Source organism: Antechinus flavipes, chromosome 4, assembly GCF_016432865.1.
Source record: "Antechinus flavipes isolate AdamAnt ecotype Samford, QLD, Australia chromosome 4, AdamAnt_v2, whole genome shotgun sequence".
Lineage (NCBI taxonomy): Eukaryota > Metazoa > Chordata > Mammalia > Dasyuromorphia > Dasyuridae > Antechinus > Antechinus flavipes.
Window position 1 is genome coordinate 186,741,201 of NC_067401.1, and position 15,580 is coordinate 186,756,780.

Here is a 15,580-nt window from a genome sequence, read left to right on the forward strand (position 1 = left end):
TTGGAACAGTGGGCGTGGTGGTTGGGGAGGCAGGGGAATTGCCGTTTCTTTTTGATCTTACAACAATAGCAGAGTCTTGGGAAGAGGTGTCAGTACTTTTAAATGTAGTATTCTGTTTTTTGTGTTCAATTATCATTCTTCTGTTTTCACTAGCATTCTCATCCTTCTTGTTGGTTTCTGTTTGTGTAGAAAAATCTAGATTAATCTTAGAGTCTTTCACCCTTAATCCCTTTTTTTCTTTTCCTCATTTTTCTTTTTTTCTTTCCCTATTCAGTCCCTTTTCTCTATTTTTGTTATCTTCTCTATTTTCTTGTTTTTCTACATTTACTTCTCTTGAATTTCATCATTCAGATTTATAGGATATTATAATTTAATATTTGCTAATAAATTAATCTCAGCTAATATTCTAATTTTTCAAAGAAAGAAAATGAATCTCATAAACATTTTTTTTCAGTTTTATAAATTCAGTATGTGACATAAAGGATAAATACTGTGTTGACCCTGAAATAGAGAAAGATTTGTTTCTCTGTAAGAATTATTTTTTTCTTTTTTTTTGTACAATAGCTTTTCATTTTTTTCAAATACATACAAAGTTAGTTTTCAATATTCACTTTTGCAAACCTTTTATTCTGAATTTTTCTTCATTCCTGTCCTCTACAGCTTTCCATGAACAGTAAGCAATCCCATGAAACTTTTTTTAAAATTCTTTAAAAAAAATTTTTTTAAAGGGCATCTGTTTTAAATAATAATACTTGCCTCCTCCTTGAGAATTAGCCAATAAACAAAATTACCCTACTTTGGATTCTCTGGAAGGCCATACAAAGGTCATACTGAAGCTTCACATTTCAACTTCCCCTCCATTATTGACATTTTATTCATTAGGAAGCAGGAAAATCTGATTGCCTGTCCCTTAAAGAACCAGGACAGCCTCCATCCTCAGGTATCTAGTCCTTTTCCTTTCTGCCTTCTTTCTTTTCCTCCTTCCTTCTTTCCTCCTTCCCAAATCTCCTTCCTTCCTCCTTTTCTTCCTTGTCTTCATCCCTTCTTCCCCCTTATATGTGGCTGCTCTGTACAAAGGAATACAAATTTCTTGAAAAAGAACTATTAAATCAGGCAATCAGATTCAAATGGAGTCCTTGATTATGCTTAACCCCAAATCACTCTGACTTTCATTGCTTGGCCAATTATTCCCATCCCAAATCTTCTGTTGATCGTTGTTTGGTTTATGGTTCAAAATCAATGTAAAAAAAATTGTTTCTGTTTTGGCTAGAAACTCTGAGAGTGTTTTCCTCCCAAATTGATCTTTTTTTTGAATAAGTAGTAGAAACCATTTTTTTTTTTGCCTCATTTCTTACCCAGCTGTAATCATTCAAAGCGTGTTGCCTCAAATAAACTGAAATCTGGAAAAGACTTTAGTTTAACAAGGTCAAAGTCTTCTACCACATCTGCATTTCATTCTGCATTCATATTTATACTGCATTTCTAGTTGTCCCATATGGCTTCAAAGGAAACAATGAAATTGTTGACTTTGCACACCCTGTCTCACATAAATCCAATTCACTTTCAAGTCAAAACATCACCTTCCTGATGTCATTGGTCCTCTTTGAGACGGAACAAACATTAACAGCCTAGTATAGAAGAAGTGGTTCTATCAAGTCTATACAACTAGTAAGTGCTACCCATTAATTATATAGACAAGACTTGAAAGCAAGTCTTTTGCCTGGTGGCCCTGGTGTAACTGTGTCCACCTTGAGTCTGAGACCTCCTCTATCTCCTCACCTCTGGCTCCCACTCCAGCCATTGTCTTATAAAGAATACTGGACCTAGATTTGTAATTAAAAACTGCAGATTTCTCTACATCAAACTGAAGTTTGCTCTCTTATAACTTATCATAATTTTGTCCTCTGGAAAAACAAATATTCAATCTAAATCCTTCTCTTTTCTATATCCATGAGGATATTTGAAGACTTCTCAGATTCTCATTCTCATTGTCTAGCTCTTTTTTTTTTTTTTTTTTTTTTTTTGGGTATCCTCCCTTGGTGAGGGAGAATAGTATAAACTTAAACCATGGAAAACAATAATCCATCTCATTTTCTTGGAAAGTTCCCCTTCAGCCTAACTGTGTGCTCAGCCACATCTACTACTCATCTTTTACTCTTATATCCATCTCCTGATATTCAGGAGCCATCTTTCAAAATTCCCTCAGTTACTATCTCCTCCAGATCTTCCTTGATTTCAGTCAGTCAGATATGAACCCTGTCTTCTCTGATTTGATACTTTTCCTACTAGTTATCTTATTCTAGTTTTCCATTGCATGTCTTCTAGCTCCCACCAGATTATTATTTCTTCCATATTGTGATTGTGTCCTGTTTATCTCTGTAGGCTCATAGTGCCTTGGGCACAGGAGGTGTTTAATAAAGATTTGTTGAATGCCTGGATGAATGAGTTCAGAGGAGGAGAGAAGAGGAGGCAAGGCATTCCAGGTGAAAAGAAAATCACAAGGAAAAGCAAGCATTATTGGAATGTAGAGGATATGTGGAAGATAAAGTTGGAGAGTGGTACAGTGTCCTCAGACTGAGTGAGAGATGGAGAGTTCTCTCTTTCTCCCTTCTCCCTCCCACCCCTATCCCCAAAATAACACTTTGCTAGGTCTGGCTAGAGTTCAGCTGTGCTAATACTACTTATAAGGTGCTCTTCTTTCTCCCTTTAAGAAAGAAATGGCCTTTCCCCTTTTCTTACATGGAATCATAGGTCTACAATTGGAAGGGACCTTGGAGGCCATCTAATTCAATTCCCTCATTTTACAGCTGAGGAAAATGAGGCCTAAGGTGATTGTGTGATTTGTCAGAGGTCGTAGATGAGGACTTTAAAGGCAGGATGTGATCTCTGATTCTCTGATTCCAGAGTGAATTCTCAAATTTCCTTCCTAGGTACCAAATATATTTGTTGAATTAATTTGTGGGGCAGTGAAAAGAATACTGGCTTTGAATCCCAGCTGTGCCCCTTGTTGCTTGGGTGGACAAGTCACTTGGACCTCTATTACCTAACTGGAAAATGAAAAGGTTGAACAATATGACCTCTTAGTTTTTTCCCAGCTCACAATCGATGATTCAATAATCATGCAAATGATCCTCTAGGATCCCCCTAACCCTATGCTCAGAAGCTTCCTCCTCTAGGACCCAACTTCCTATTTCTTTGATGATATGTCTCCTTCAAAGTGAGCAGTACTCTCCAGGTGTCTTTAGCTACTTCCATGTGCCAGCATAGTATTGCTTTTCAAAGAACAGTATATTCATAACTATGTTACACAGGTGAGGGACAAGCATGTTCCAGCCTCATGATTCATGCATGCTTCTGGACAGGAGAAAAAAGAAGTGGACAGTTATTAGAAAAGAACCAGGGAAGTTGGGAAATTGGTAGCTCTGGCTTCTTTAACTTAGCTCCGGTATAATGGTGTAATGGGTACTCCATGTCCTACATAGGCAACAAAACCAGAATTTTCTGTGAAGCTATAAGGCCCAATGTAGAATCTGTGATTCTTGTGAGCTAATGAAAGGCCTACCTTAAGCAATTATGTCCATACACACTTTTGACTGTTTGAGTAGACATTAATTAAGCTGGACCTCTTCAAATGGAGCATCGAGGCTCCAAAAGATAAAATTTAGATCCGATCACACTTTTTGATTCATAATCTGGGTGGGCAACACTAATGTCTGGAATGTTAAATAACACCAGATGAAGGAGTAAGATGCAATAAGATGCAGGACTTTGGGGAAATGTTTTCTTGTCTCTAGAGCTATTCTAGCCCCAGTGACCAGCACTCAAAAGGAAACCTAAAGTCAATTTTTCAGGGTAATCCAGTTGAGAAGGGTCATTGGAGTGATGATAAACAGTGGCTCAGAGCACAAAGGAGTAAGTGTAGATGGAAATCAAATCTTATTGAATTGGCAATTTTTTAGGCTCATAATAAATGTTTATTGATTATTGATTAATTGATTAATGAGAGCCTGTAGAAGAGGTGTGTGCAAAGTCAGCTATTTGTGCTGAGGCAGTCTGACTTTGTTTAAAACATTGACAACTCACTTGCATGCATCATCTCATGATTAAGTACGCCAGTCAAAAGATCTTTGTCCTTATATGGAACCTGCTTATGCCTGTCTATAACAAACAGCTCACAGACTGAATGAGAAGCCGGTTTCTGGATGCTTACCGTCTTGGTGTATTGAATAAAATATTTTAACTTTCTCTTCAGACCTTAAAGTATGTTTTGGTAATAAGTTCTAAGGTTTTATTAATTAAGAATTAATTGGATTTTACATATAAATTTCATCGATAATGATAAGGAAAGTGAAATTATTTTTCCACTTTTTAAAAGTATCTCATAATTTTAAAAGGCAGAAGAATTCATTTTACAGTTGGGCCCTCATAAATTTTTAAAAGATTCTTATGTCAGGCACAGGACTTAAGAAAAGATAGAAAGAACAAATATATAGAAACTGAAATTTTCTGAAGTTTTAAAATTGGAGAATCAGAATTATCTAGGAGCCACTAGGTATGGAACTAGAGAAGTATCTTTTAGAGATATCCAGAGAATAAAGCTTATATTGTCCAAGAAAAGATATCTAGAAACCAGATAACTACATGAGAGATCTGAGACTATCCTTTCTGGACATTCTATTCCTCTAACCTCCAGAGACCAGGAAGCTCTTACATAATTTTGTGACTCCTACATTCAGTTAAGTGACTCTATATAGAAACATGATCCTATATGGGATCTTGATCCATAGTTCAATAAGCTTAGCTCTAGGCAATTCTCCAAGATGGTAAATTTTGGGTGATTGTTGCTTGGCTTCAATAGGAGTTCTTCAAACTGAATAAAATACAAATTCTGCCCCTTTTCCCAGAAAAAAGAAATTAACCAGGAGACAGAGGTATCTTTCCTGACTGGGATGTAACTGCTATAATCTAATCTATTACACTGAACCATGTCCAAAGCCAAAGGCTACCTCAGACTCAGGAAGATCTGAGGTAAGTCCCACTTCTGTGACTTTGGACAATACCCCAGGTAACCCTTTAAGGCACAGAGGTTCTGTCTGTGTTAAGAGAGATAATTTCTGCCTCAATTTCCCTATAAAAGAACAGGTCCTATTTAAAATAAAAAGTCCAAGCTCACCTCACCAAATCAAAGGAGTGACCCTTTGATTTTGTAACCACAAGGAAATGATTGAATCTTGGTTTCTCTGAGTTCCCATCCCTTATGAGTCTGGAGAGAATCCCAGTCCCTCCACAGATGCAGCTGACCTCACCTGTATGACTGTAGGGTGCCTTCTGCCACTGGCACTTGGAGGCATTAAGTTTTAGATCAAAGGCACACCCTCCTGAGTCCCAGATGGTTCCATTGTCATATTGTCCTGAAAGAGAAAGAAGGCACCTGTGAAGCTAGAGGGATTAGGTTGGGACAGATTTGCATTGTACCCAGTGATATTCCTAGATCAGGAGGGGCTTTGGGGAAATATTTTCCTGTCTCTAAAGCTATTCTAGTCCCAGTGACCACCACTCAAAAAGAAACCTAGAGTCAATTTTCAGGGTAATCCAGTTGAGGAGGTGATGGTGAACAGTGGCTCAGAGCACAAAACTTTATGGAGCAGAGATCCTGGGAAAGAAGCAGGGCAGACTATCCAGTAAAGAGTTCCTCTGGAATAAGGCTTGGGAATGGAGGCACTGTTAGTATCACATTGTAAAACATTATTCTTGCTAAGTACCAAAGCAAGTTCTTCTTGTGAGAAACCCACAAAGGTCTTGCTTGGGTGAGGCAGCAGAGATGAGCTGTGACTTGGGGAAGCAGTCAGAACGAGCCTAGGATGAGTATAAAATGTTTAACTGGATCTAATTTTTCCCAGAATGGCCTTGAAATGTCAGTTAGTCAATAAAAATTTATTAAGCTGCTATAATTTGTATGACCTTAGAAAATCATTTCTCCTTTATAGGTTTATTTCTTCAATGTATTCTTAAGTTGATCGAGGTTGATGCTAATTAATGTTCATCAAGGTCTGTTATCATAAAAGTTGAGTTTATTTTTCCCCCAAATTCATTTTCCTTTATTTGCTAGTAAAAATTTAACCTCTGCCTTGGAAAAGAACAAAAGGAAGGTTAAAGGAAGACTGATTACCAGGGCTAGCCACCATAGCAAAAGGGGAGGAGAACGACTGCTATAGAGTGGGGCCAAGCGTAGGTAGAAAAAGCAGAAGGCAATAGAGTGAAGTAAGAATGTCTCTGGTTTTCCTCAGTTTGCACATTTCACTGCCATTAGTAAGGGGTCTTTTTCAGTTATCATCTCATTTATTCCTCACAAGTCCTCAGACATTGCAATCCCTGTTCTTGGAATGAGACCAGAAGGCCAGGAGCTATCCTCCAATCTTCTGCCTCCCTTTTCAATAGATAATTGCCTACATAGGAATGGATTACTGGATGCATAAAGAGTGGTGACAAATAACAAATGCAGGGGAACCAATGTGGTAAAATTCACACCTAACACAGGGCCTTTCTAGATTTTCACATGGGCATTTCCTAGCATTACCTGGTTCCCTCAACCATGGATGGGAACCTGGAAAATCTAACTAATAGAATCTGGACTCGATGTCCTACAGCCTGAATCATTAGCAATGTCCTGAGTGCCTCAGGAAAACACACTAAACCATCCTCCTGGATGATGGTTGGCGAATCCCTTGTTGGGTTCTGACTCTATCTTACTCAGACTTTTCCTGGACCTTTCTGTTTCCTCTTTTACCTTTCTGGGGCGTGGGGGTGGGAGGTGGGGGGTAGGGAGAGTTGGGGCTAGAAGCTATAGGGAGAGCTCAGCTGCAATTGTTAGGTTTCTTTCATTTTGGACCTGGGTTGTAATGTCATCATTCCCTCCCTGTATCCATTCTGAAACTCAAGTCTTAGAAGAATTGCCTGGGGCCACTGAGAGGTACCCGAGCCTTGCTAACTCCAAGACCAGCTTTCTATCCACCTTAGAAAATGGAGCTCCTTTGTATTGGATACAAGGATTTTTATTCACTGAAGATCAACCAAGTTGAATATAGGATGATTGGTTTTTCAGCTACAGCAGCTCTTAGAGACCGTCTGTCTATGAAGGCATAGGAGAGTTTTGATCTGTGACAAAACGAGAAGTAGCTGCCCTGATAAAATCTCAGATCCCTTCAGAGGACTCTGGAATAGGAGGAAAGGTGTTACCTTGGAGAAGGACCTGGGTTTGAATCTCAGCTTTGAAACTTACCCACTTGTGATCTTGGGCAAAATAATAAAACTTCTTTATCTCTCAGTGTCTTTGCCTACAAAATAGTTACGTTGCCTAAGTCACAGGGTGTTGGTTGTCAACTCAAGATTTATAAACTGTAAATATTGTATAGCCTATCATTTTATGAGGTGCAAGGTCACACGCATAAACAAGGTTTAATGGAAGAGGCCATATAGATAAGACAGATTCAGAATTCACTAAGGTTAAGTTCAAGGTCAAAGTTCACTATAGCACATTGCAAAGACCTTCCTCCCCTCTATCAAGGAGAGTTTCCTAGAGGAGGTAGACTTTTCCAGGCAAAAAGAGGAGTGCCTGGGTGGGTAGGTAGTCAATTCCTTAGCTGCTAAGTGAATAGAGAGAAGAGAAAGGTGGGTGTTTAGGGAAAGTCAAAGGAAAAAATCTACTTCATCCATTACTGAAGCCACTGAGTCCTAATGCCACTAGCTCAGATCATAGATATCAAGAGATCACTTCACATGGCTTGACTAGAATAGAACTGGATTGGGCAGGAAGACACTGTGGACCTAAAGAACAGCCAGAAATTCGGTTTTTGTTGTTGTTGTTGTTGTTTGCTGAGGCAACTGGAGAAAAATGACTTGCCCAGGGTCACATAGCGAGGAAGCGTTAGGTGTCTGAGGTCAGATTTGAACTCAGGGCTGGTGCTCTAACCACTGTACCACCTAGCTGCCCCAACCATTAGTCCTTGAGCTAATGCAGGGAGGACTGGGGATAGAAGACAGCATTTTAACTGGCCCATTGCATTCTCAGCACAGAAGGCCAACCTTTTCCCTTTCTTTGATATGTACTACCTGTCATCTTTTTTTTTTTTTTAAGATTAGAATACTTATTTTATTTTATTATTTTTTAAATTTTATTTAATTATAACTTTATATTGACAGAATCCATGCTGGGGTAATTTTTTTACGTTATCCCTTGCACTTGCTTCTGTTCCGATTTTTCCCCTCCCTCCCTCCACCCCCTCCCTTACATGGCAAGCAGTCCTATATATGTTAAATATGTTGCAGTATAGCCTAAATACAATATATGTGTGTGCAGAACCGAACAGTTCTCTTGTTGCACAGGGAGAGTTGGATTCAGAAGGTAAAAATAACCCGGGAAGAAAAACAAAGATGCAGATAGTTCACATTCATTTCCCAGTGTTCTTTCTTTGGGTACTACCTGTCATCTTGAACAGCACACACACAAAAATTATTTTTATACCTCAGTTTCCTTATCTGTAAAATGGAGCTGATAATGTTCTTACCACCTAAGGTAGAGAGTTTTTGGAAAGATCCAATGAGATGATCAATGCCTCCATTTCAGAGGCAATATCTCCATTTCAGAGACATGTATGAGAGGGCTTTGTCAAAAGCACAGTGCTACCTTAAGCTGCTCCTGCTGAGTATTACAGCTTCTCTTTTTTCTGTCCATATATCTTCAACCTTTCCCTATTAGCATTATAGAAGACACCCATTTTCTATAGTGGAAAGGTTTGAGTCAGGCAATCCAGGTTCTACGCCTGGCTCTGCCACTAATTCTGAATGAGTAATTCTGGGCTTATTTGCTTCTCTATAAAGTGAGGGTGTTGGACTAGATGATCTATGCCTAGAACAAACAAAAAATAAGTCAAAAAACATCTTCTAGCTATCATGTTCTTTGGTCCCAAGATATCTTTTAAGAGGAGCAGGCTAAACTCATCTGAGAGAGGGAAAAATTGTCCTGAGAAACCGGGCAAGTGCATTCTGAAACTTCCCTGGGAGTTTTTCTAGGGGATTGGAATGGGAGAATGTTTGAGAATTTAGGGGTGAGGATGATATCCAGAACGAGCAAAGAACAGCCAGGGCTTTGTCCCAGGCGCCAGAACTTTCTTCACATATAGGCTGCCCTACTGGATACTCTCTTACTTGGCCAAGATTGCCTCTTTCCAGGTACTATAACTATCATTTTCCAGGAGAGGAACTGCCCCAGTGTGCTACTTGGTCTAAGTACCCAAATCAACTAGGACATTAGAGATCAGAATGACATCAATTAGCACTGGTCCCTCCTTTTCCATAGTTGAAAACTCTAAATGGGCTCATGAAGAGTTGGCTATAACTGAAAAGAATGAATAATAAAATAGAATCAGGATCTCTGTGATCTTGGGAAAGTCACAACCTTTGGATTAGACTAGATGAGCTCTTAGGTCCCTTCCAGTTCTACACGTTTGATTGTAGCTAGGATTCTTCCATCTCTCAATGCTCATTGAAGCCTACTTTTCTGAACATTTCCTGGTACCCTTTCCAAAACCAACCTGTTCCTTCTCTCATATTCAATGACACACAGGGCTGATGGGGTGCAGCTTCTAAGGAAAATGTAGCAATAACCCTAAGGTTACCTGGGCTTGGGAGTGTTGTAGTTCCACAAACATTGCTGGCTGTCAGCTAACAATCTGTTGTTCAGTAATAACAAAGTTTCTAAGACAATAATGGGGTTTCCTCAACTCCACCTCTAAGCCAAAAAAATTAGCATATCAGTGACATGAAGCACCCGCTCTCTCTCCTATAAATTTATCTTCTCATTCCTGGTTCTTTGCTAATTCTTTTGGAATTTAGCCTGCTTTAATTGGCATTACAATTATAATAAATTTTGCCCCTTGACTTGGAGATGAGTCCGAGTCTGCAAATTCTTTTGAGACACCTCGGGACACTGATCTGGAGCCCCAGCCTTTTTGGGGGTGTCATTTGAACCTCAACAGAGTCGTAAGAATTAGAATGCTCCTTGCTCCCTATTTTCAGACCATCAACACTCAGCAACCATTTATCTTCTTTCAAGGTCCAATTCCTCCTTCCTGGATCCTTGTTTCTATCACCTATGGACTTCCAGGGCCCTCTTCCCTCCCTTCCCCACCCTCCCACTAAGTTCAGTTCCTGACTCACAACCTTCTTCACCTCAGCAGAGATCCCATCCCCTTTAAGCAATCCAGCCTCCAAATTCTTCAAACTTCCTAACTCTCATGGTGTATGCCTCCAGTCCACTTCAACCAGACAAAGCTTTCAAACTCTCTTTCCTTACCCCGTGAGAAATTCAACGGAATCTGTGTCAGTGCTATAATTCTGTTATGCCTTTGATGGGTTATAGCCCATCCATTGAAAAGGCAACCTAGAATAGAATGATGATAAAAAAAGATATGGAATGGCATAAGGTCACTGGCACACCTCCTTCCTACCTACAGAAATACTAGAAATTCTATCATTTGACACATTCTTTTGGCTCTCATAGATTGTCCAGGAATCAATTGCTATAATAGAACTCAAGTAGGGAGACACATTATACCCATAGGTTGAGACCCAGACAAAGTGGGCCTGAAAAATTCATTATAGTTGAAGTCCAAAAGACTTGAGGTAAGCATCATAATTCTGCCAATAAACTAGTAAGGTGAATTTGGGTGACTCACTTGCCATCTGTGAACTTTAGTTTCTTCATCCTTAAAAATGGAGCTAATAACATTTTGAAAAATGAGCATCGCAAACAAGACAATGTAGGTAAGAGTGCAGTGTGAATAGGCAGTCCCATTGGAAGTTGGTCTTTGGTAGGTTTGACGCTAGTTTTGTTAGAGTGGGAGGAAAGTTATATAGTGTAGCTCCTAGGGAGGATATAGCAATAACCCTAAGGCCACCAGGTTTTGGGACTGCTATAGTTCCACAAACAATGCTGGTTTTCAGATAATAATCTGTTGACCAGTAATAACAAAAGTTTCTGAAACAATCTAGGCCATAGGATTCAATAATGGGATACATCCCATTCCTCAAGTCCACTTTTAAGATCACTCCTCAATTCCTCCTCTAAGCCATAAACATAGCATATCAATGACAAGAAGTGTCAGATCTTTCCATCTTTTTCCTATAAATGTAACTTTTTGCTCTTGGATCTTAGCTAAATTCTTTTGGAACTCAGCCTGCATATTAAATCTTTGCTTCTTAGAACTCAACCTGCATATTAAATCTTTGCTTCTTAGAAACAAATTGAGTTTTCAAATTCTTTTGCCATATCTTCAACAACAACCTGGGAACCCTAACATTATTGGGGTGTCTTATGCCTTAACAACAGCACCAGTATATTTGTGATGATTGGAGATCTTTCACTCCAAGGGGTAGAAATGATGTAAATTGTGTCCCTTTTAACTTTTGTGGGGGCCCTGAAACTTTGTTCCCCTTTTGGAGGAGAATTCCTGAGTCTCAAACTCTCCCAGTCTCTTGGGAGGGGCCACACTCTTCTGTCCATAAGGGAAACTCCTAAAAGAAGTAGTGGCTTTTCAACTAGAAATCTCGGCCCTGGGACATAATCAACGTTGAATGGCTCAAACTCCCAGTTAACTAATCTCAATTTTGAATTGAATTGAAGCCCTAAACCTCTAGCTAATAAAAGACAACTCTGAACCCAGGAAGAAGTCCTAAACAGGATTATGCATACTGGTGACCCACCTTTGCTTATTTCCTGCCCACTAAGAAGGCCTACTTCTGGGCAAGCTATCTTCTTAGGGAAAATAAAATTCCTTTTGCCACAGATTTCAGGTTTGCAAATTCTTTCTCAAAGGATCTGCAGCTCCACCACAGGAGATCTCTCTCTTCCCCTCCGCCCCCCCCCCCCAAATTCTCACCCCTTATCAGAAGTGACATAAATACTAGTAGACCAAAAAAACAAGTTTATTCCAGGCCTATGCTTGAGTCTCTGGGTAGGTATTGGGAAAGGGGAGAAAAAACTTGAGGCGCACCCAACTATTCATTTTTTCTCTATTTTATGAGCTGAGCAAACAACCAGGTGAAATTGCAGTCTGAGACAGGACAAATTCCAGAGAGTTTCAGGTCTGATAATAGTTTACATGAAAGTGACTCTAGTTCTAGGAACTAAATTCTACTCTAAATTCTACCTTTCCAATTCTTCCTTTCTCCCGCTTATCATATGGGTAGGGAGGCATTAGAGAATACCCCGGCTATACTATGGAAAGCTAGAAGGGTCTGATGAAACCAATACCTCCTTCCCAAAGCTCTATCCTCTCTCCCCACCTCTTATGATGATGGTGACTCCTTTTCTTTACCCTGCTCCTACCTTTTTGATTCTTCTTCCTCTCCCTAGAGACAGCTAGCAGGTAATATAGCTCCGACTTCAGACCCTAGATAAATTGTGTGACTTTAGGCAAGTCATTTAACCTGTTTGCTTTAGTTTCTTCCACTGTAAAATGAGAATAATAACTACATCTATTTCCCAGGATTATTGTAAAGATAAAGAGAGACTATTTGTAAAAACAAACAAGATTTAATTTATACTTTAACATATTTAACATGTATTGGTCAACCTGTCATGGGGAGAGAGGGTGGGGGGAAGGAGGGGAAAATTTGGAACAAAAGGTTTGGCAAATGTCAATGCTGTAAAATTACCCATATATATGTAACTTGTAAATAAAAAACCAAATTAAAAAAAAAAACAACAAACAAGCAAAAACACTTAGCACAATGACTAATACATAGTAGATGCCATATAAATGCTTATTCCTTTCTCCCTTTCCTTCTCCTTCTGAGTTTAGTGGACAGATGGAAACTTCAAAAAGTCAGGCGTGTAGGGATGGGAGAGTGAAAAGAAGAAACGAAACTAAGCTCTCTCCGGGAAAGGAAAACCACTCCGTTCTACTTTCATTCTTTCTATTCCCAATCAGGACTCAAGACTGATGATAAGCTGGATAAGGATGATCCTAGAAAAGACCAGGACAAGACTCAGAAAGTAAAGGTCTAACCCATGTCCTCACTGTTAATTTAAGGAGATTTTGATGAGGGATGAGGGTACCAATGAAGAGGTTATGCAGGAATGAGTGGAGTTGCTTCCCTGCAAAGCACCAGTTTTGAGCAAAGAAATTCGCTTTAAACCCAGAGGCAATGGTAAAAAAAAAAAAAAAAAAAAACACACACACACACCAAGAGGGATAATCTGGGTGGGGCATATCATTCTCAGGGGAGAAGTGAACTGCAAAAAGTCATTTTTTGAAAACCTATTTTATGTATGAGTCTAAGGGAAGTCTCAAATAAATGTGAAATCTTGTCTGGGGTTGTGACTTCCCCCAAGAAATCTTATCTTGCTCTGAGAGGATGCTCTAAGAGACCATTTGGGTTTGGAGATCAAAGAGGACAAGGTTTTTTTTGTGATTTTTACATAATTTTATAGGACTCACTCAGGTCATACAGAGTTCACTCTCCTCAATTTCAGATATAGAGAAGAAAAAAGGAGAAGGGACCAAGGAAAAGGGTCAAACCATAGGATCATAGAGATCCCAAAGATTGTCCAGTCTAATTCTTTTATTTTATGGAGGAGAGAATGAGGCTAGTCCTTAGAATAAGCCTCATCAGAGGCAGGATTTAGCATCAGACTACAAATTTAGGATTGAAAGGAGATCCTTTGAGGTTTTCTAGCCTAATCCCTTCATTTTGAAGAAGGGAAAGCGGAGGTCTAGAATCATTTAAGTGATTTGTCCAAGATTACATAGGAAGTATCAGAAGCAGGATTTGAACCCACATCCTGGGACTCTAAAACTATTCTGTAATGAACCCCAGGTCACGGTATCATTCTTTCCACTAAATCATGATTGAATCCAGGTTCTTAGATCCCAGACTTAGTACTCATTCCACTATCTCAGAAAAGAATGGGAAGGGGCAGCAAATAAGGAAACCACGGAGAAGAGAAAAGAGGAAAAATGGGAAATTGTGTTGGAGGGAGGAAGGCAGTGAAGAAGACAGAGAAAAAGGAGATTTAAGAGTGGGAAAGTAGAGAAGGGTATTGGGGAGGGAGAGGAAAATGAGGAGGTTGAAATATTAAAATAGGGAAAGGGTAATGAGGGACAAAAAAACAGAGAAGAGAAAAGAGGGAGAAAGAGAGCTCTAAGAAGGAGTATATTGATTTATAGGGAGAGATTCTCAAACACTAATCTTTGCCCCACAAAAGTTTCCGTTTGGGACTAGAGACAATTGGAGGCTTGCGAATCCAGGAAGGGAGAGTCACTCACCTGTCTTAGCGAAAGCAAGCTGGGAAACTAGAAGATGAAAAACAAGAGACAGGAGCCAGAAGGCTAGCATCTCCTCCTCCCCAATTGGTTTCAATTCTTCTCAGCCCTTGTGCACTTCAGTCTGATCCTGTCACCTTCAGAACTGTTGGGGAAAATGAGCACTCCAGGAAAAGAAACCAGGAAATAAATGGATCTTGTGAGAAACCTTTGACCTCTCTGAAATTTTATGTCAGTCCTGAGTCTGAACCTGGACCAATCCAGAATAGCCATCTCCACTGAGTGGGTTATGGTGATGGGTCTTCAGCTCCTTGGCTAAAGGGCAGTGGGTGGGGAATCCCTCTATTTGACACTTTCCCAGGCCTTACCGGCAGACTAGGAAAAAGAGATGAGAAATTACAGATTTATAATCCTAAGAATAATGACACGGGGACCAGGAAGCAGCTGATTACAAAGAGTTGCAACAAGTAGAGAGCATTGGGGCAACAAATACTCAAGCAAACATATTAAAGGCTAGAAAACAATAGAACATCTAGAAAGGAGAAACTGAGACCTAGGAAATAGAGACTGACATAGAAAGTATCGATTTTGAAATTCCTTTTTGAAATAAAAGAAAAACAAAGATAGGGTGAAGGGCAAAAGGAACCAGTATGGGGGGCGGGGAGAGATAAATACAGAGAAATAGTAAACTCTTAGTTCATTCTCCCTTTGTACTTTTGCTTGATAGTTATTTTGAGAATAATTCAAAATTCACAAAGTATATTAATTTTTTCTAGCCAAGTACAAATTACTGGTCTAAAATTAATTGACATTACACTGACTTGCCTTTAAGAGATTAACAGAAGAATGGAGGGGGCAGATGGTAGGAAAGATTGATTAGAGTTTTGCCCTAGGATGTTGAAATTTAGAGTAAAAGGGCAGGTGAACACAATTGAGCTTGGCAGCAAGAATAATAATTATACCCTGGGTAGGCTTCTCTGAAGTCTACTCTACTCTGCTTCTTCCTAATTCCTTGCCCCCACCAGGAAGCAGTCCCTCAGTCTCCCAACCACAGAACTATATCCAAAACCTAAGGTCTCTTCATCCCATCCCCAAATAACTTTGTTTTCAAAAAGTAATTTGAAGGCACTTTTCAAGCAGTCTGCTCCCAAATAATAAATACATGATTAATTAATTAATAGCTCTGGGGAGAGAATGCTCTGATAGATTTGCAACAGGTGAAGCCCCAGGTCTATCTACTGAGTCACCTAGCAGCT

The 15,580-nt window shown here is 39.5% G+C and overlaps 1 long non-coding RNA gene across 1 annotated transcript; it reads right to left on the reverse strand.

The window, feature by feature from the left end:
* Positions 1–85: 85 nt before the first annotated feature.
* On the reverse strand, positions 86–14,464 carry LOC127560961 (uncharacterized). The gene is made up of 3 exons (XR_007953439.1): positions 14,328–14,464; positions 5,307–5,411; positions 86–177 (listed from the first exon to the last, which is right to left on the reverse strand). It is a non-coding gene; the product is annotated as an uncharacterized LOC127560961 (long non-coding RNA).
* Positions 14,465–15,580: the final 1,116 nt, after the last annotated feature.